At 44.4% G+C, this 22,688-nt stretch overlaps 2 protein-coding genes across 3 annotated transcripts in view; one reads left to right on the top strand and one right to left on the bottom strand.

Annotated features, from left to right (window-relative positions):
* The window catches only part of FLRT1 (fibronectin leucine rich transmembrane protein 1), an 82,296-nt gene extending 66,759 nt beyond the window's left edge, over positions 1-15,537 (bottom strand). The window contains exon 1 of the mRNA XM_066583985.1: positions 14,927-15,537. The gene's annotated coding sequence lies outside the window, so the exon portion shown is untranslated. The remainder of the gene's footprint in view (positions 1-14,926) is intronic.
* MACROD1 (mono-ADP ribosylhydrolase 1) overlaps positions 1-22,688 on the top strand; it is a 656,520-nt gene that overhangs the window by 400,806 nt on the left and 233,026 nt on the right. The window lies entirely within an intron of this gene.

The raw sequence follows: 22,688 nt of genomic DNA, 5'->3' as shown, positions 1-22,688 counted from the left end.
GCACAGTCTAACAGGCAGATAGCTATGGGATGCTTGCAGGCCTTTCCTAGGCCTCTAGCTATCATGGTTACCCATTGGTACCCTTTGATTTCATTTGTGGGTGTCTGATGGGGACAAATGGAGCCCCCTCCTTCTGTCTAACCACCTAGATGTTGTGGTTGCTATTGCCCAAGGTATCTAGGGAGTTAGATGACTGGGATCAGAGTTTTCTCTGATCCTGGCCATTACACGGAAAGCCCAGCTGTCAGTCAACACAGAGCTCTCGCCGTGGTCATGCGGGTGCCATGATAAATGTTCACTATAGAGGCTTAAGACAAGTCACTTTATGATTAGAGATGAGCGGGCATACTCGCTAAGGCAAACTACTCGAGCGAGTAGTGCCTTATTCGAGTACCTGCCCGCTCGTCTCTAAAGATTCGGGTGCCGGTAGGGGGCGGGGAGTTCGGGGAGGAATGGAGGGGAGATCTCTCTCTCCCTCTCTCCCCCCTGCTCACCGCCGCAACTCACGAGCGGGCAGGTACTCGAATAAGGCACTACTCGCTTGAGTAGTTTGCCTTAGTGAGTATGCTCGCTCATCTCTATTTATGATGTTAAACAAATTGTTAGACGTAAGACAACTGTAATCTCAAGTATATGGCCAACCTAAGGCTCTGCTCACAGTTCTATCACTTCTTTAGGCTACATGCACACGAGCGAGAATACAGCTTGAGTTTGTGTGTTACGAGATGCATAAAACTCACTCGAATATGATCTTCCTTCTTTTGAATGGAGTTATTCACATGAGCGATTTTTTTTCTTCGGAACGCCTCGCCCAGCGTTTTCAATGGCGACTTTTAACACCTTAAGGACCAGGCTGTTTTGTAACTTAAGGACGGGACACTTTTTAGGGATTTTACACATGTGGGTAACCCATAACTGCACTATTTTTTTTCCTTCAGCTACCCAAATTTTTTTTTTTTTTATAATCTTTTTCGCTGACTTTTTTAACATTTATAGTTACTTTATTTTAGCGTAAACTTACTAATTAAAAAAAAACATGGGAATGAGTTCCTCATTTTGTTTCGGGCGTTTTGATATGTAATATGTATGGTTTTGGATTACAGGGCACATACGGCGACGGTTTTGGTTGGCCTCGGCTTTGGGTTATTTCCTTTTTTATATATATGTTTTTATTTTATTCTGTAATTTTGTTTTTAGTTATGTATGTAATTATTTTTTTACAATCTATGGCCTAATGCACATGGCTATGGAGCTCCGGATCCCGCAGCAAATACAGCCCATAGGACGTGCATTGAAAAATGCATTTCCATACCCGCGAGCAGAAATCAATTGCGATATTCCGCTCGCGGGTAGAACTCATAGCATGTCCTATTTCAGCCCGAGCCTCGCAGAGGCTCGCACAGCCGCGTCATCACTGACGAGCTGGCTCTGCACTGTGCATGTGCGCCAGCCGGCACATCCACAGCGCAGAGTGAAGATGCCGGACAGATAAGCAGGAGGTCACTGCAGGGGCACGGGTCGCATCCCGCTGCGAGAATCTCGCAGTTGGAATCCCTCCTGGCCGTCTGCATTTGGCCTATATCCCCCATGATGTCATACAAGACCTCTGGAAGACATTCACATGTTTTTAGTTTCTTTTTATTTGACACTTTCCCACTGTAGCTGGGGTATCCTTAGGAGGCCCAGATACAGGGGAAAACAACCCCTGTAGTGACATTAGTCACTAGCAGAGCTGATCAGAGTCTAGTATGACAGAAATCATAGAGGCAGAAGGAACTAATTTATATAAAAGCCCGAATCACAGAAGATCCCTTAAAACTATAATATTTTATTTCAAATATCTTAAAAAATAACTATCCTGAGGTCTCAAATCTTCTATCCATTGAGATCAGGATATATTAGTAACTACCTTTGCTCCTTCACAAAAGAATCAATTATCTAGATAAATCTATCCTGATGTCATTAGCCATATGTCTGTCAAGCTTTACACGGACAGACCTATGAATACACTCTAGACCATTGACCACCTGGTTCTTGAAAAGTCGAGGGTCCGACTGAAATGCATTGAACCTTGAATTCTTAACCTTGAACTCTGAACTGATCTAGTTGTTGATTACATTAACCTATGAAGGTCTGGAACTATCTGTTCATTTAGGCTAATTTTATATGAACAGTAAAAAGTGTTTGGTCAGTCCATTAAATCAGGGGTCCCCAACCACCGGGCCGCGGACCGGGGCCGGGCCGTTAGGTGGTTAGTGCCGGTCCGCGGCACCGCCGGAACTTTTCTTCTAAACACAAGGCCCGCTGCCTCGTGTTCTGTGGCCCGCGGCGTGCCGACGCCGCTCACTACTGAAGCGATTACCAGCAGGGGCGCCGCAGCTCCCCGCTGGTAATCGCGCTGATCCCGGCACACACTGAGGTCTGTGTGCAGCCAGGATTCTACTCCCCGAGTCCCCTGCTCATTAGTTCCGCAGGAGAGGTTTCGGGGAGGAAGCGTTCCGGGCTGCACACTGACGTCAGGGCAAGCAGAGAGGGAGCGACGCTGACAGCAGGGAGGAGGTAAGTATATGGGTTGGGGGGGCTGCTAATTACTGGGGGGGGCTGTTTATTACTGAGGGGTGAGGGCTGCTTACTACAGGGGGGCTGCCTGTTACTGAGGGGGGGGGCCACTTGTTACTGGGGGGGGGCTGCCTGTTACGGGGGGGGGGTGCTGCTTATTACTGGGGGGGCTGCTTACTACTGGGGGACTGCCTGTTACTGAGGGGGGCGTGCTTACTACTGGGGGGATGCCTGTTACTGGGGGGGGGCTGCCTGTTACTGAGGGGGAGCTGCTTACTACTGGGGGGCTGCTTGTTACTGGGGGGGGGCTGCCTGTTACTGGAGGGAGGGCTGCTAATTACCCCGCCCCATATAACCAAAGCCCCGCACATGTCCCGCCCAACCCTGACGGGCCTTGTAAAAATGTTCTTGCTTGAAGCAGGTCCCTGGTGCCAAAAAGGTTGGGGACCACTGCATTAAATTGAATCAATAAACGAAAAAGCTCAACCAAACCAACAATAAACTGGGACAATATATTGTGCGGAGGTGTGACCCCAAAACGATCACACTACAACACCCCAGATCTATATGAGATACGATCTGAAACATTGGTTTTCTAATGGGAAGTTTTCTTAGCATGAGATTTACGTAGCTACATCCTAGACATATGAATTTAGTCTCACTCTGAAACTTCCCTTGTATGGCAACACTGTGACATTTATGAGCACGTGTGTTTTGTTTGTTGTTGTTGTCTTGTCTCTGTCCTTTATTTCATCAGTTGATGATCGAGCCCAATGTGTTTTTTAAGATATTTGAAATAAAATATTAGAGTTTTAAGGGATCTTATGTGATCTAGTATGACCCTGCAGCTCTGCTGTAGCAGGGAATCCTGGCAGTCATGTGACCCCCCCCCCCCCCCCCGTCTCGCGTAGTGAAAGTTACACTTCAACTTTCACTTTCCAGTACACAGTCCTCATTGAGCGTTGTGTACTCAAGGAAGGAGAAGACAGAAAGTGTTAAAAACCCCTCCTGCCTTCTCCTCTGGGTTATCAGCTGTGACTAACTGCTGATAGCCCGACATGCTTCTGATTGCAGACGCAGAGGCTTTAATCCCCCACCATTTTTACTATTGACTGGGTTTAAGGCTGCATTCCCACGAACGTATATCGGCTCGGTTTTCACGCCGAGCCGATATACGTCGTCCTCATCTGTAGGGGGGGGGGGAGGATGGAAGAGCCAGGAGCAGGAACTGAGCTCCCGCCCCCTCTCTGCCTCCTCTCCGCCCCTCTGCACTATTTGCAATGAACGGAGGTGGGACGGGGCGAGGCCAAGTTTCGAGAATTAGCCGTGCCCTGTCCCGCCTCCTTTCACTGCAAATAGTGCAGAGGGGCGGAGAGGAGGCAGAGAGGGGGCGGGAGCTCAGTTCCTGCTCCTGGCTCTTCCATCCTCCCCCTGCAGATGAGGACGACGTATATCGGCTCGGCGTGAAAACCGAGCCGATATACGTTCGTGGAAATGCAGCCTAAAGCCCAGGACCAGTAAATTTACTGTGCTTGGTCCTCAATGCGTTAAAAACGTCGCATGGCACTCAAATGCCGCGCAATGTGCATGTGAGTGGGATGTGATGTTTCCCATTGAAAAAAGTGAAACACGTCTGAGGATTGCACATTCACATAAGTAATACAAGGCATATTTTTTAATGATGCATTGGTCACATGAATCATTACAGATATTTATCATTAAGCCAGTAATATAATAAACCATGATGCCAATCTGACTAGAGCATTATACTTCACTTTTTTTGATCTTGTCCTGGTTTTCACCAAAAAGAACAGGCATCAAAAAAACTGCATTGTGTGAACGAGGCCTTCCAAGACATTACAGAGATAACTATGTATACCAAACCCCTCATTTCATATAGAATGAGTCTATGCAAATGTCCAGTTTATGGGTGCATCATACCGAGGATAGGGTCTCACAGTTACCAAAACCCTCAGTCCATGTGGGCTGCAAAGGAATTCTAATAATCTTTATTTACATAGCACTGACATATCTAGAGTGCTAACTGATTGTTAATGGCCATGTGGTTTGCCTTAGGCCGGGTTCACACAAGCGAGTCGGATTCTGCATGCGGGAGGCTTAAAGCAGATTCTGGCCATGAGCCCGACCGGTGACCCTGCGTATGGCACCTAACTGTATTGTGTATGACCGCAGTGGCGCGCAGGTGTTCATACACAATACAGGTTTCCACAGTAAAATAGAGCATGATACAATTTTTTTCTGCTTGCGGAATGCGCAATTTGTATCCATGAGTGTGATGGAAAGTGTTAGAATGTATGTCTTTCAATGCCTGCGTTTTAACGCAGATCGTCAGCACGGACGCTGATCGCGAAATTCACAAATTTAAATCCGGTCGCGTGAGACCGGCCTAATACAGCCATTAGCAAAACGATAACTCTTAATTAGTTTCAAAACTGCCCCAACCAGGAGCCTTTAGCCACTTTGCATCTGCTATATGACTCCTACCCTAAGGGCTCTTTCCCATGAGCGTATATTGGCCAGACGTTTTCACGGCCGGCCAAAATACGCTACGTAGGGAGAGGTAAAACTGGTGAACGGGCGCACTAATCAAACGTTTGTGTACCCGTTCAGACAGCATGGGTCCCGGGGCGTATACGCCTAGACTACTATGCCATCACCCCTTTCCCCTCCCTCCTTATCACAGGCTCACCTCTGCTCTCCTCCCTGCCCGTTCTTTGCAATGGGAGGGGGCGGGGCGGAGCTAAGCACCATCCCATCCCACCTCCTCCCATTGATGGCTATGGACAAGGGGCAGGGAGAGGGTGAGAGCTTAGCTCCGCCCACGTCCCACCCCTTGTCCGCAGCCAGCAATGGAAGGAGGCGAGACGGGCAGTCACTGCCCCCTTCCCACTGACTCCCATTGCAAAGAACAAGCAGGAAGGAGAGCAGAGGTTAGCCTGCACAGGGGGAGGAGAGCAGAGGGAGGAGTCCATGCAGCGGCCGACGTATTCCGGCCCAAAAGATAGTTCCAGGACAATCTTTTGTGCCTGACGTAAAAACGCCCGGCGCTATATTGGCCTGGCCGGGCGCTTGTGTGTCTCAGGAATACGGCCATGTGATCTGATGCATTGGAATCCAATGCATTACACAACAGCGTATATTAGCTGGCCGTACAGAAAAAGGGAAAGAACCCTAAGGCTGCGCTCTCTGTCTCCCCCTGCCGCCCCCCAAATCTTTTCCCACGAGTAGGCAGTTACTTGAAAAAAGCGATGCTCGTTCGAGTAATTGCTCTAAATGAGCACGTTTGCTCGTTTCTAGTTACAATGCTTCACAAGTAAGGCTAACATGTTGCAGGATGCTGTATGTGACGCTGGCCTGAAGCCGCCATTGTTGTTACCGGCCTTATTGATATACTGATGGTAACTGAGAAAAGTCATACATAATAGTTGTCACGCTGACCTTTTACTGAAATAAGGGCAAGGAAAAATATTGCTGACCGGCACCAGCGGACGGGTGTCATTCTGTATTTAGTACGTGTTTAACAGTCCTGCCAGCGCCTCATCACGGGAAGCTCTGCCTCTGATTTATAGGTCTTCATCTTCTCCAATACACCCCAAGAAAACAGTCTCCATAGTAAATCATAACCTCTCCTAACTTTACTTCTTCACGTATACCTCAGGCAACTCTAAATCTATGCAGAATCCCGGCTCACAGCAGCTGCTTCACAACCACCATATGCTTCTACATTGATTACATATCTTGGAAGAAATCCTCCCCGAAATGCACATAAACCTGAATTTACACTCAAATCAAGAATGTGACCAATAAAGACTGATATGTTACCGTATTAATACCCAGCAGAGGTGACTAACAGGAACGGACTGCGATAATGCGTAAAACAAACTTTCATTGGAAAATAATTGACAAATACCAGACACCTCTGTAACTCCTATAAACTATGTTTAAGCACTTCTAATAACCCTAAACGCCTCATAGCAAGAAAACATATGTCCAGCTTTTATTCCAGTTATTGATCTGCAACTATTCTCAAGCAAATTGTCTTCAGCGCTAATATGACGGCTGTTAGTGGTCCTCATAAATATATATAAACAGGCTGTAATGGCCATAGGCACCCTGTAGTCATTCTCTGGGCCCACAGCTTTTATACTGCTAGCACCGCTAGTTTGTACACCTTCCAAGTGGTCCTGCAATAACAGGCTGTCCTGGAAGTATATAAGAATGAATTTCTGTTATCTGTGCTTTACGCACGGCCAAACGACTGGAGCAATCTGCCACATTTCCCATATAGGTAAATCAGGTGTTTCCAAAGCTTTTAGATCTGATTTCAGCTCCGCACAACCCTACTTCAATAGGACCACTGAATTAAAAAAAATAATAAAGTGAACTATAGTTATCCTTCCACGGCTGCCAGAATCCAGCGCTGCAGCCCCGCTGTGATCCCAGTGATTATTGTGACAAATGATGTCACAGGAAACCAAGGGACTGCTGCAGCCAATGAAAGGGCTGCAACGTCACATTCCTGAACTCCTGGCATCCTAGTGCTCAGCATGTCAACGCCAATGCCAGGAGAATGAGTGATGACACTGTAGCTTCTCATTGTTGAAGCGGTCCCCTGATTTCCTGTGACATCATCTATCATATTAATCACCGGGACCACAGCGGGGCTGAAGCGCTGGCTCCTTGCAGCAGTGGAAGGATAGCGAATAGTTCACTTTATTTTCTTAATTCAGGGCTCCTATTGAAGCAGGGTTGTAACCCCTTTATTAAAAATCTATTTGGGATGATGCTGGTGAGACGTAAAGTTTCTGCACATATCAGCCCAGCCATTTTTCTTTCCTCACCATGGACGGACTGTACGTTATTACCTTTATTATGTTGACTTTAAATCAGTAGCAAACCAGATTTTTAACCACACAAACAGCAAACAGTTACACGGACCAGACCCGTGTGAAGCGGAGTAATTATGGATATATGGGAAGCTCAGCTGGCACTCTGTTACTGTGAATCCGTGGCGCACGGTGCAATGACTATGCTTCAATACTGCACTTTGTAAGCCATATAGCATAGAAAGACTCTTATGGAGCTGAAACGCATCACATCGCTTCCTGCATGGAAATAAATGAGCAACAGCTTCTGCGAAGCATACGTGAGTGCCGGTCTTATCCTTTAAAGCTTAGATATTAGACAATGTCATGCTGTTCCGACTATCCCCATTCCTACTAGCTGCCTGGATCTACTAATAAGGCTTCTGCACACTGCCGCTTTGTACGGAGACATAATAGAACACCCATAGAAGTGCATGGGGCTTTTTATGTATCTCTGTAGGTCTTTGATTTTGTATGGAGTTATACAGAGGTTTTTTTGTTGCATGCGCCAAAGGATGCTGTATGCACTAATCTTTTTATTTCCTAGAAGCATTGCATCTAGGAGAGAACAGCTGCATACACATGGCATCCAACAGAACACTGTATAGCAACAATTACAGTCTGTAAAGTCATATGGGACTCTGTGCCACCATGCAGACTCCCTTCTATATACAGGAGGCCTATGTCTGTGCCCAATCATCAATCCAACATGTCAAAATGGCATCTAAAACACATGGTACAGTCAGCCGAGATGCCTCTATCCTTACTCCCTAATTCAAACCCTCTCTTCTGTACGCCAGCAGTACGGGACAAAGGGTCCCTGCTGCTGGTCCGTTATCCAGATGTGCATGCTTGTGTGATTCTACTACCTCCATATTTCCAGGTTCTGGGTTCTCTGCAGTTACTGCATTTCTCAATCCTTGCAAGAAAGACTGATGGCACAAGCATAGCCACCTCTGTAAGTACAGCCACGTGAATAGCTGCCCTATTCTTGGGAATCCCAGCAGCTGGATAAACACTGATCTGAGTCCTAGAGCACTATTTGGGATTTAAAAGGGAACTCCTCATGTTGATGATGCTGTCCAATCGGCAGGCACCGTGTTTAAGTGCAAAACGAGCGAAGCAGAATGACATACAACTTTGTGGACAACGGTTCACTAAAACTAATGATTTATTCATTTCTATGCTTAGGAGTCCAGTGGGCGGTCCTAATCAGTGATTGACAATTGTTTGTGCATGCATCTTCATATAGGAAAGGCTGCCAATACTGACTATACCGCCCATGTGACTTCTAAGCATAGAAATTAATAAATTACTAGAATCTTTTCCCACTCCTCCTGCTCTATAACCTGCTGACACCATGTTCAATCTTCCCTTTAACTTAGTATACCTTAATGGGGCATTTGAAAATAGATTTTCTAAACAGGGAACCTTTTACTTATAGATATCTTAAAGGAAACCTGTCAGTGGTTTTGACCTCCTTTAATTGTGCGCTATCAGTAATACAGCATACCTTAGGAACAGCACTTTGAACCATTGGGTTTCTTCAGCGGGTGTCCTGTGATCTCCACCACAAGCCTTCCCATCTAAACTGGATGTCTCTGCAAGTAGATGCCAAGTAAACCTATATGAGGGGGTTACTGCTGAGGTCACAGCTCACTTGCCTGCTGAAGAAACACCCAGCGGACACTTGGATCTTAATTTGCATTCGGCACATGAGTTGTTGAAAGTGCATTTTCTAAGGCTGGGTTCAGATGGGACAGATTTGCCGCGGAAATTCCGTGCAGAATTTCTGTGCAGCAAATCCACCCGCGGCTCCTAATCCCAGGATTAGCCAGCCATGTGCACGGGGCGGCCAATCCGTTGTGGCAAAGCCGGGCAGACCTGGCAATGTGGTGCGGAATTGACAGCCGCAGCATGACAATTCTTTTTTTTTTCCCCATTGCCGCCTCACTCCTCTCTATGGGGAGAGAAAGCCGCAACGGAATGCCGGCGGCCGAACCGCTCCTAAATGCGCAGGTAAATGCCGTGGGTTTTGAAGCTGCGTCTCTCCCGCGGAAATCTTGCGACTTTTTGGTGCGGCCAAGCTGCGAGATTTCCGTCCCATGGGAACCCAGCCTAAGGCATTACTGATAGCACACCTACAGCCCCTATATCATGGGATAGCAGCTTATGGTGGTCCAATTCACTGATAGGTTTCCTTTAAAACAATAGCTATTTTGGGTGACAGATTCTCTTTAATGGGGTTGTCTGGGTACAAACTCACTTTTCAAAACTAGAGCCAAATGAGTTAAAACAAACATTATTTACTGGTTTTTAGCCCCACGATCCCCCTGGTCTGTGTTGACAATGCAGGTCAGGTGACCACTGCCTGGAAATCGGAGGCTGCAGCGCCACCACTCTGACCTCCTGGCATCATGACACCCAGGATGTGAGCACTAAAGCCAGGAGAACAGGTGGTGAGGTTGCGGCCTCTGATTGGCAGGCAGCGGTCACCTGACTTCTGCTGTTAACACAAACCGGGAGGATCGCAGGGCTGCTGTGTTGGGTCGCCAGGGCTGAGGACGGGTAAGTACAGTTTGTATTATTGTTTTAACTCATTTGACTCTAAATTTCGAAGAAGTAACTGTGTACCCGGACAACCCCTTTAAGGATGCATTCACATGTTGCAGCTTTATCACGCTTCTTAGGAAAATTTTGTTAAAAACTCTATAAAGAGGTTCTTGTACAGTATCGCATTCTCAGTACATCATGCGGGTAGTGAAGTCAATATGCCAGCTGGGCTGCACCGCCAGATGCCAGACTTGTTACGGCCAGATGACTAAACATCCTATTTCCAGATGCCACGGGTGCCAGACGGATGGGATCTTCCAGGGAACGTATATAGATCAGGGGGTCAAACTCATTTTCACCGAGGGCCACATCAGTCTTATGGTTGCCTTCAAAGGGCCAACTGTAAGCGTATATTAAGGGCTCGTTTACATTTGCACAAAGTAATACGCGCGCCATTTTGCATGCATAATACGCAGTGAATAGAACCATAGATTCCAATGGGTTTGTTCGTGTGAGCGCTTATGCCATGTGAACAAGCCCTAATAATGACCGCCATAGTGGGCGCAGTAGTACAAGTGTCTATCATAGTGGCCCTATTAGTATGTGACCCCAGTAGTAACAGCAACCCCCTTATTGACCTCTAGGCGGGGCAGCATTCCTACAGGCTTTCCACTCACCCAGTCCGCAGCTTCGGGCCAGTGGCCGCCATGCTGATCTCTCACTTGGGCGTCTCCGCTGCGTACAGGATGGCACATGCAGATACCAGGGTGAAGGTCAGCGGTCACAGACTGCACTCCCACCGGAGCGCTGCTGCAAGCTGACTGAGATGAATTTTTTTAAAGTTTTAATGCACAGCCGGCGGCCACATGGAATTAGGCTGGGGGCAGGATTCAGCCCATGGGTCTTGCGGTTTACATTTGGTATACAGCGTTGTACACCCAAATACATAGAAATTAGCAAACGTTAACTTGACATTCAATGTGTTAAAATACCTTAAATACAATGTACTACAATGCTGCAATCACAGTGTGCTGGTCATGGTAACGATGGCTACATCTGTACCTGTACCAACATACATACACCTCCATCCTGTGACTGCCCTCATTAGCATTACAAGCAATCTTGTGTTCTGCGGTGCATTTCTTGGGGTAATTGTAAATGGAATGAGGAGATAATCATGAATGCTGCATGCAAAATAGAAAAATAATTGTACTGAAGTCAGTTTTCGAAGGTAAAACCCAGCTCCTTGAAAACAAAGCATTTCTAATCAAATACTTCTAGAAACGTCTGCATGTAATTAAGATATCATCCTTGCTGAGAAGGAAGAAGAGAGAATTACCTCCACATAAAAGCAGTCAACGAGCTAATAGCATTCAATATCAGATTGGAAGTACTGACACAGACAAAGCTACTGGTGGTCCTGCACTGACATTTGGAGGTCCGGCACAGGTGCTGGTTGGGGGCCCCAAACACTGCAACGCTTCATACATTGTATCAGTAGAAAGAGGGGGCTTTGACATATGAAAAAGACAACCACTGTTGTGCACCCCATCCCAAATGTATCCTTTTACTGCTATCTCCAACCTGTGGCTCTCCAACTCTTGCAAACCTCCAACTACCCGCGGCTATTCAGGCGCGCTACCAGTTGTAGTTTGTAACAGTCACCAGTTGGGGGACAGAGCTGCATTGTGACATTGTGCGAATGATCGGTGTGGGGTACAAGCATTAGGTATTCGCGGAAGCTAGGAGTTTGACAGGAGGAATGCCCCTCTCACACCCCTAGCTCCCGATAGGGTGAAGGTATAAAGGTCCTAGCAGCGCAGTCTGCATACATGTTTGCCAGCGCTGCAACCTTACCCTCAGCCTTACTATAGTACTTAGCCTTACATTATAACCTGTAAATGCTGCCATGTTAGGGGTGTAACATCGCAGTAGTTACATGTCATATTGTAAGGCTAAGTACTATAGTAAGGCTGAGGGTAAGGTTGCATCGCTGGCAAACATGTATGCAGATGCAGCAGCGTGTGTTCTCCGTGCCGGCAGGCAAGCATGATAGGTGCACGGTTGCTCACCTCTCCGTTCCACCCTCAGCCTCCGTCTCCGCCCCGGACCTCCACTGTCACCGCCATTGCGCCGACGGCAACACTGCTCTATTGCGGCCGCTGCAGGCAAACTATGCTCACTTCGGTATGGCCTCCCTGCTGCCGACGTTTTGGGGGTTGCTGCTTGTCGGCCACAGCCGGTGAAGGAACTTTATCCTTGGGCTGTGTGGCAGCGGCCGCTGTATGCCTTTTCTATGAATGTTTAGTGGGTTTCATGCTGAACACCCTTTGCACCCAATCAGCTACAGGGTGCATCACCCCCTGTCAACCTTGACTCCACCAGGAATTCCTGGTGGCGTCAAGATACACTAATACCAGCTCTTTCTATCATAGCCAAAATTACCTTTTTAGCAATGTGTACTACATGAGCTCTTTAGTGAGACTGGACCAGACTGGATAGCCTTCACTTCCTACCGCCATCTGTGAGCCTTGTATGCCTGTGACCCTGTCGCTGGGCACCAGACCAGCTCTCCGTTCTTGGACTAATTTTGGAGATGCTCTGACCTGGTCATCTAGCCATCAAATTTAGCCCTTGTCACAGTCACTCAGATCATTATGATTCCTCATTTTCCGTGCTTCCAATACATCAGCATCAAAAACAGACTATTCACTTGCTTACTATATATATATATATATATATATATATATATATATATATATATATATATATATATATAGCAGGTAAAGGACTGGGTATGATGGCCAGATAGTATCTAATATATTGATGGCGTATATGTATACTACAAACACTAATATGTATCAGTCCTCTTCTACAATTATGTCTTCTACCATAAGGCAGAGCTATCCCCTTAACCCATGTATACCTAACAGATGGACATAGACTAGTTTGCTGAAGATTAATGAGCTAGTGAAGGCTTGAGAGACACTTTCTGTTAAACCCACATGTTCTCCTATGATCACCGTCTGGAGGGAGACCCTTACAATCTTCCAGCTTTGTTTGCAAGCTCTTTCCTTCCAACTTGTTGTTTTCCCCATTGACTGTCACTGCAACATTATTCCATCCACCAGTGATGTATCTCATGCTTAATACTCAAATGTCAGGGAAATGCTATCAGTCCTGACTGCTGTGTTAATGTACTTCTCCTCCCATGTGACAGTTCATGAAGAATCACATCTGTACACAAAGATGACATTAGCAGGAAAGCATTTCTAGGAGTGCTGCATGTAAAATGATTGTTATTTGTCACCTCCGGTTATTACCTGCTCGGTAGCTGATACATAGAAAGCGGCTTGTGAAGTGATATGCAGCTCTGATTACTGCAGCTTCTGTGTCTTGTAAATGACAGAGGAGTAAATGTGAATTGTATCTGTGGTCCTATTGTGTATAGGGACCATAAAGAGGAGGAATTGCCTTAAAGGAAGCCTGTCAGATTGAGCATGCAATTATGTTATAGAGCAGGATGTACTGAGAAGACTGATATATATATATATATATATATATATATATATATATATATATATATATATATATATATATATATATATATATATATATATATATATATAAAATGTATTCATTTAACTCATTGCTCTTCCTATCCTTAGGAGTCCAGTGGGCGTGCCTATCAGTGATTGACAGTCTTCCCTGTATGAGTGCATACAGAAATAATGGTCAATCGCTGATGGCACTGACCATTGGGCTCCTAACCTAAGAATTAACCCTTTCCAATCCACGGTCTGACGTCTTCCTACATTCTGATTGAAGCTTGTACGGCTCCAATGTCAGAAGATGTCCGACAGGGTATTCTTACCATCTATTGCCAACAACTCCATTGTCGGAGCTTCTCTGGCTAACACACACTGGATTTAGCCAGCAGATGACACCGTTGTATAACAGCAAAAAGAGAAAGCCTTTTAGGAAACCCTGAATCCAAAATTGGATTGGAAAGGGTTAAGAGGGATTTAACTGAATAATAAAAGTAATCCTTTAATCTTTTCCCACGAAACTATATATCATTTTGCTCAGCTCCTCCTGATGTAGGGTGCACCCAAATCCCCCTAGTGGTGTGCACGCATGACCACTGTTCCATTCACTACTTTAGCCAAAGAAAGTGAATGAAGCAGCGGTCACACATGTGCAGACCACTCCATTCTCTAGTGGGGCTTGGGATGCACCGTCCTTGTGATTCTGGGAGGTCTTGGCAGTCAGATCCTCAGCGATCATACATTAATCACTTATTCTCTGGATAGGTGATAAATGTTTTAGGTAGTATAACTTGGACTCATCAGCTTGGACTCAACCAGTTGGCATACTTATCTTTTTTCTCTCACACTAAGCTACGTTCCAGATAAAAAGTAATTAAAAAATGTATGCTTGACTATCCTATATACGGATCTTCCTATAAAACATTTATTTCCTATTGCTGAAATGAAGCCAACTTATTCCACAGTGCTGCTCAGAAAGAGTCATCATACATGGCTAGAACTGGATGGACACAAGTCTTTTCTTCAGCCTGTTACTCTGTCAAATCAATCCCTGTCCACAATGTGGCTCACAGTCTAATTTTCTATTTCAGACACATTAGGCTCAATTTCATCGAAAGCCAACTATATGAAGTATGTTTTTGAAGCGTAAAGGGGAAACTGGGAAGAAAAAAAAAACACAAACATGGTGGCAAAAATGCAAAGTCCTCCCTGCACAGGCCGTCCTTATAAATGATTCATTTCTATAAATTATGGACTTATGTTTTTTATCCAGAAACATCAAGTTGTTTTCCAAAGTGAAATGTATATTTCTGCAGTCCGCTCTTAATACCAGTAGGAATACAGTACAACCCCCCCCCCCCCCCCATATGATCTACATACCTCTTAGTGGGAAAAGGACGGCATTTGTATCTTCTTATTCGTCTGTCTTTTTCAGTAGTAGTTTGTTTTTTCAGTTCACATCCCTGAAATTTGTAAATCCAACAAAGGGTGGTAAATATAAAAAGTGCAATCCACAGGAGGTCTCTCCCTGCACTTGACAGGCCTTATTCCACCGTCTGGGCCAATATACTGAATTAAAGCATTTCTCCCTCTTGCTTGTTTACGTCTTTTCAGTAGAAAAATAATTTTCTTCTATTTCAGCCCTACTATTCCTTGTCTTTACAATGAGCGCCCCTGCTTCATGGTAGGGTATAGTTGGAGGGGTTGTACATATAGAAGAAGTGCAATGTTGCGTGACCAGCAGAAACCTAGGGACTCTTCATCAGACAAGTAGTGGTGCTTTGATCTTCCTCTCCCGAGTAAGTGGGAGCACCAGGAATCTTTCTTTCCAATATTTCGCTTCTTGACAACATCAAGTACTTATTTGACTTTTTTTTGGAGCTGTGAAAAGTGATGACTACTTATATCTGGAAGAGCGCGGAAGGAAGACTGTACACTCGAGTTTGGTTTTCCATGGGATTATAAAATGAAAACCTTCCAGCGATGTTGCACCTTCCTGACTTTTCGAGAAGTGTTTTAATACCTGGACGGAAGGAAAAGGAGAAAGATACGGTTTAAAGAAGGCAGATACAATCTGGTGGAATCTAACCTTTGCTCAAGCGATAATAAGATGTTTATAGTGAAGAGAGAGCGCGCGCTGTGGTATTGTTAAACCTGCTAATTACTCTCTTCTTCGTCAATGAGTCGTTGCCTTAAGTCCTATTACCATGCCGAATATTGCTTACAATGGTTGTGTTGTGTCTGGCGCTACACAAACCTCTCAGTCATCATTGACGTTGGAGAACTACATGTGCTAATAAGCAGGTATTGTGACTATTTAACCCGCGCCCATTGCTAATATGCCGAATATGGGATCGCTAACATAGAAAATCCCGTAACGTGGAGATGTACCTGCAATAGACAAAGAAAAAGCGAAGGTAACAAAACAGCTGATCCAAAGGTGAACCCATTAAAGACCTGTTGTAGCAGTTGCTTTCGACATTATGCTCTTCTCTTTATTTTGTAGCTTTTTTAGTGTAGTTTCAGGCGCCGTCAATCACCTGACCCGCTAATAAACACCTTTGTTGACTAGACAATGTCTAAAGACAAAGATGTTGGAGTGCTTTGTGCTGGATGTATGAGTGGAGTTTAGATATTTTTAGCTATCTGGCCCTTTTTCTTTCTCTTTCTCACAACAGAATATAACATCACACATACACACGAGCCATGAATCGAGAAATGTGGCAGATATAACAGAGCCTGGAGGCGTACACACAATGTAAAAACAGGCTGATGAAAAAAAAGGAGAGAATGATAGAGGAGAGAGGGAGGGAGAGAGAGAAGTGAGAACAGACAGTGCTGTCTATGTGCTGTGAACCCAAGTAACGTCTCAGGCTAATTAAACTTCTTGGTAATAACGTGTGCGATTGTCAGATGAACCGGAATCTAAGTGTATGAGCTCCTAATGTGTTAACAGAAGGTGGGGAAAAGGCAAGATTGCGAAATAGGCTGGTTTTGATACTTGTTAAGCTTTGCAGGCTTCTTAATGAGGTGAGAGGCGGCAGAAGCAGACGTGAGGAGACATCAAAACCAAGAGTGTGGAGTTGGTCCCTTTTTATCTTAAAAATGAGACCCCACCATTATAGGTCAGCATAGGGTTAATATTGCCATCCTGTTATGTATGGGCATAGTAGAACACATTCGTAGGTGAGGATCTAGGGTGGAATAGGAGGAGATGCAATAGTGGGCGTTCTGCTCTCTTCAGCCGGAGCGGAAGCATGAAATGGACCTGGTAGCGTAAACTGGAGCTACTAGTAAGAAATCCTGAATTACATTGTAAGGATCAGTCAGATGAGGTAAGGAGAGGAGTTAAATGGACAGCTACAATATGTACAATTAATGCCAAAGCAGAGCGATGGTCTAACATGGAGACATTGTACACAGCAATCTGAGAGAAGTTCTCTCTAACAAATATGTATATGACAAAATAATGACCTTGTATCCGGCAGGAGACAAAACGATACAATGTATCATGTCTACAGGGAAGGCTTATTAGATGTATGTGATAATAAATAGTTTATGGGGCATTCACAGATGGAGCCTCAGAAGTAGTTTTAAGAATCAGTTTTATAGCGCAATAGAAGAACCGGTACGTAAGGAATATTAAAATCTGGCATCAAACCAGATAATTTCCTGTAAAACGCATTGAGATAGAAAGAAATGCAGAGAGATGAGGAAGGAAATATAGAAAGGCATCTTTCTCACCGCTCTTATACATCGCAGTGCAGAAGCCCTTGTAGACAGGAGAAGATTTTCGTATACGGTAGATAAATAGCTTTCTTCCTTGATCCAATCGCCTCCCTAAATCAGCCCCCCTCCATTTATGTACCCCAGTGAAAATAGTGACTGCACTTGGAAGCTTGACCCCCCTAGGGTAACCTCTCAGGGGAGTGAATAAAGATTGTATTGAATATCAGCGCAAGCTCATGAAATGCATTAGAGCAAAAGCAGAGAGAAAGGGAGGAGGAGAGAGACAGTGAACAGGAGGAGGAGAGAAAGAGGGAGGGAGAAGAAAGGAGCAGAAGGAATATAGAGAGAGAACTAGCACAACCTGAAAATGGTCCTAGGAAATGAGAAAAGAAGAAATATGGAAATAGAGGATTTAGGGATAGCAATAAAGTACCGCTGATGATAACCCATCTGTATGTGAGTCTGGGGTCATGTGCGAAAGGCTGCTTGGTAATGGGGACATTTAACTACTCATCCAAAACCAATATTAGTGGCTCTTGTACGTATGACTAGGCTGCCAGATCATTACAAAGAATTCTACAACATTTTTTTTACTGTTTTCTTGAGGAAATCAACACAATCTGTTCATGTATTGAAGCCTGAGGACATGCTTGACAACCAGGGATTTGCAGCAGTATTGTTATTTCCTGGCCACATCATCTGTGGCAAGTTGGGGTTACTCGCCTACAGGATCGCCATCTTTCACGCAGGATGGTTGGCAATACCTCAAGAACTTCACCTCGAGGCAGTATCTTTAGGGAATATCTGGATTCGCCAGCCTTTTATTTCCATATCACAGCAAACATGTGTACAGCATACAACGCAGTTCATTATGCATACCCCTACTATGGTGTGAGTCTAGGGTTGTCCTCCCTGTCAGACTCAAGGCCTCCACTGGTCCACACAGGACCTCAGGCTTGCAGCCCTTGTAGCTCTGCTGCGCTGTTAACTTTCCTCTGAGTGTGGTAGGAGCTGATCCTTTTATCTGCCAAACCCACAGGTGTTCTCTCTCTTTAGGTATCAGAATGTCTGTCTATAGCCCTCTACAGGCTATTCTGTGAACTGCAATCCTACACTTCATAAGTAGCAATAGTGTACAAATTAGTGACTCCTGTGTATAGTTCATTCAGGACACGACATACACGCAACACATACAGCAGCCCAACTTCTAAATAATGCAGGCGGAGTGGACCTTTGACAAATATATTTGGTCAGTCATTAAAATTTCAACTACTCTGATTAAACATAACTTTTGCAGCATATGGAAAATACCATTATCATAGTATTGTGCTAAACTATGATCTTACAGAATTGAGATTGTGTACAAGATTTAGATGGGCATCACTGTTTATGAGTCCTATATAAACATGTGAGCAGGGGTGGACATACTGCCTGTGGAGCCGGTTCAGCTGCAAAGGGACCCAAAGGGGTTAAGGGGGCCCAACGTACACTGACTAAACGGAGCCTGGGACTGCGCCATCACCGTTCATACTGCAGAGAAGTTTTTCTGATGGTGCTGAGAAGGCTAGCACTGTTTGTGATTCACTACCTGCACCCATTGCCGCAATCCAGAGAGTCCTTCTATCTACTTTGGTAGCTGGCTCTTACCCTCCACAGACTGCAGTGACTGGGTGAGCCAGAGAGAATTAACTTTGTCATTTCAAACACCAAAGCAAATGTGTTTTGGCTATCAGGGCAGGCTATGGTGGTCTGCCACTGTGTCTATAAGACAATAATGCTTTGGTTATGGTCTGTGACAGAAGGCAGTGTATCTGTACCGTGACACCAGCTTCTGAGGTGAGGCTCCCTTCTGTCCTGCCAACCAATATTGAAAACTCTGCTGAAAGTTTTATATGGAAGATGGAAATCCTTTACCCCAAAACGGATCAGTAATGGCAGCCTGTGGGTCCATCCAAGGTTTCATATGAATCCTGTTTTCACCAGACAGGACCCTCAAATGGACACCATAGATGGGGTGCAGAACGCCATATGAATGGAGCTTAAGAATCCACTGATGTGCTCCACCAAGCATACTTTTTTGAAGAACTTCAGTCAGGGGTGAACATACTGCCAGTTGCCCAGGGTCACTGTATTGGGGATACTATTGGTCTATGTGCTAACAGTATTGTGGTATTATGTGGTTACAGTCTTGGGTATTATTTGGTACTCATACAGTGTTATTATTGATCTTATTTGTAGTGGCCTTTATTCAGTGACAGTATAGCGGTATTCGTCACAGTGTGGTGGTAATAAGTGATCATGGCGAGCTGCTATTATTTGGGCATTATTATTTGTAATGTTGGTCTTAATATAGGGGGTTTTGTTTAGTGACAGTATGGAGGTAACAGGAATGGTGATATTTGTACATCATACTATATACATGTTATGTGATGAAATCTTGGAATGAGGTCTGGGGTAACATATTAGTGCTATTTGTTCCACTGTTCCTAGGTCTGTATGGGTAAGGGCACATGCAGCAGCATATTTTTGTTTTTCTTTATGCACATCTCGTCAAGAAAGTGTGTCCTTATCTCTTTCCTAGTACCTGAATATATATAAAAACATATGAATGAATTTTTTTTTGAGGGGTGGGGTTGGAGATGGGGAAGTAGGCGCATTCTTTGCACAGGGGCCTTCGGTACTCTGTGACTGCCTTTGGATGTGAGACTTGTAACACTAGTAGATGGGAATACATTATATATTTGTAGCGCTTGTTAGTATCTTACATAAATGTTTTAGTCTTATGTATACTGGAGACAGATGATCCCTATTCACTATGTGTGATAATGGTGTTATTAGATTATTTTAAGATTATTATTCCTTCACAACAGCATATGAAGAGCAGTTAGGAGAAGTGTGTGTAATGGGTAAACGGACAGGTAATTCTTTATGGATGTCCGTCACAAGGTAAATACACGGTAATACACTCAGATAGAAGTCTGCTGCTGCGTCCGATAAGAAGCTGCTTTTTCCCTTTTCCACTTACAGAACAATAATGCAGTTTGAGAGGTGATGATAGACTTTTGATAGCCCATTGCTAATTATGTAGTAGCCATAGTTATAGCATGGTAGGTGGAGCAGAGTATTAGCATATGTCACCTATAGAAATTCCCTGCAGATTTCATACCTTTCAAAGTGGCAGGGGTGAAATCTGCATTGGATGTGCTGCAGATTCTTAGGGGATTTGTGGATAAGTCTGCATACTATGACACTTCTGTACCCCCCCCCCCCCATGTTCCACTCCTATATACTACGGTATGACCCCCATGTGTCGCCTCCTATGTACTATAGCCTAGTATACAGACATGGGGGTGACAGCAGGTCACAGTTCATAGGATTGGATGCACAGTGAGAAGCGCTGGGGCCCCTGCGTCTGCCTGTGTGTGTAGAAAGGAAAGTAACTTCTGTGTAAGACATCGGGAACTGGAGCTGGATAACCGTTAAGCAGAGGGTCCCTTCGGGCCCCCCCAGGCTCAGGGTTGCAATTGAGACCCCTGTGACCCCAAGAGCTACGCCACTGAACAAAGGAAGTAACCCCTGTACACCTGAAAATTCCCAAAATTTTGTAAAAACGAAATGTCTTGGATTTTTAGAAAGGACGCACTATTCCTTAGAGGTTTAATTGAGATGTTGGAACGCATTTAATTTTAGAAAAGAAACAAAAAAAAGATCAGGGGTATTTTTGATAGTTTTTTTTTAGACATTTTCTATGTTTTTCCAGCCTACTTTATTCTGTATACTTCCCCCCTTTGTATTTTATGACCCGTCGCCATTCCTTTGTGGTTTTATGTTATCTCCAATCTGTTATCATTTGTATTAAAATGACCTGTGCATCCATTCTAACCAATCGGTCATCCATTGGTTTATTGTACCATGCAGTTTTCTTATCATTATATCAATTGTGGTTTGTGGAGGCCATTAGATTAGAAGTTTTGTTAATTTCATTATTGATAGCCATATAAAGCAGCCTATGTGGATATATATTATGTAATGCAGGTGCATATACATTTCTTTTGTGTACTTGGGGCTTAAGGGGTTTGAATGGTTCTCTTTTATTAGCTAAATGCCTTAGGGAATTGCTCAATCGCTATCTGATGTTTGTAGGTTTAATATGGTTATATAAAGTTCATTGAGTCGCTAATCGATTTAAGAATAAGATTTCCATATATTTGCATGCACTTACACTTGTGTACATACCTTTTAGCACTCCTGACATTGACTTGAATTTATATGTTTTTACATGAGCTTCTTGCTTTCGTTAAGGGTGTTACATGTTCTGGATTATCACCCTAACGCCCCCAGCACGATGGCACTTGTTTTATCCGTGTGTCGTCCAATAAGGAAATGGATTACACACGGACTGCGTGAGTAAACTCATTGCATGTATTACAGATATTCTGATCCATTTTACAGACTCTCTCATTCAAGTCAATGGAAGCGGAAAAAACGGATAGCACATGGTTGGTCCTCCGTGCGCAGTCTGTGTGAGGTCTGTTTTTCTGTAATATGCAGGGGAAAAAAAGAACTGGGCTTGTGTCAATTTTGTTTTACAAATGAGAAAAACGCATGGTATACAGAGAAAAAAAATGGTGCACAGACCAAAGATGGAGGTCACACAGAGGTGCTCAAGTATTAAGGAAAAAAAAACGTCATTTTTTTTGTAGATGTAACATGTGACCTTTTATTTAATGAGAGTGTGTATCTACCCTAATAAGGCTGGCGTCACATGGGCATATGAATATTTGTCCGCACATGAGCGCCACGTTTTTGCAGAACGAACTATGCTTTTTTTGCGTGCATCGACATATTTTACTATACTACGTCCAAACGCAAGGCATGGCCAAAAAAATATGCATTGGTTGAAATGGCTATGAAGTCCAAGGAGTTCCATATGAGTTCTATTTCCTGCACAATTCTGTAGAGTTTCATGCATCTCATAGCATGCATTTGTGCATCCCCATTGACTTTAGTGGGGACTTTTGGCGCGCAAAAGTACAGGTGAAATACACGCATGTGAACTAACACACGCTTTAAGGACATTATTGTTTGTTGTTCATTCTGTAATGGCCCAAAGAAGGTGCAAATCCTTCACCGAAATGCATCAGCCTGTACTTCTGTCTGTTCATCCTTGAAGTATCGATAAATTCTGTTGATTATAGCCTTCTTCTGGATTGGTGGAATTCCCCACTAGGTCATCGCCATATATTATATCCCAGCCTGGATTTAGGGGAGTAATATTAGTTGCCATATTTCCCCAACTCAAAAAAGTGCTTTAGTATTTATCGCGCGTTGCTTATTTATGGCCGGTCCATTACCTTGAATGCTACCGTTTTTTTTTTTCTTCTTCTTGTACTGGTCGAATGGAGGGATATAA

The sequence above is a fragment of the Eleutherodactylus coqui genome, chromosome 11, assembly GCF_035609145.1.
Source record: "Eleutherodactylus coqui strain aEleCoq1 chromosome 11, aEleCoq1.hap1, whole genome shotgun sequence".
In the NCBI taxonomy this organism is placed as follows: domain Eukaryota; kingdom Metazoa; phylum Chordata; class Amphibia; order Anura; family Eleutherodactylidae; genus Eleutherodactylus; species Eleutherodactylus coqui.
The sequence above is the reverse complement of the archived record's forward strand: the minus strand, read 5'-3'. Positions and strand labels throughout refer to the sequence as shown.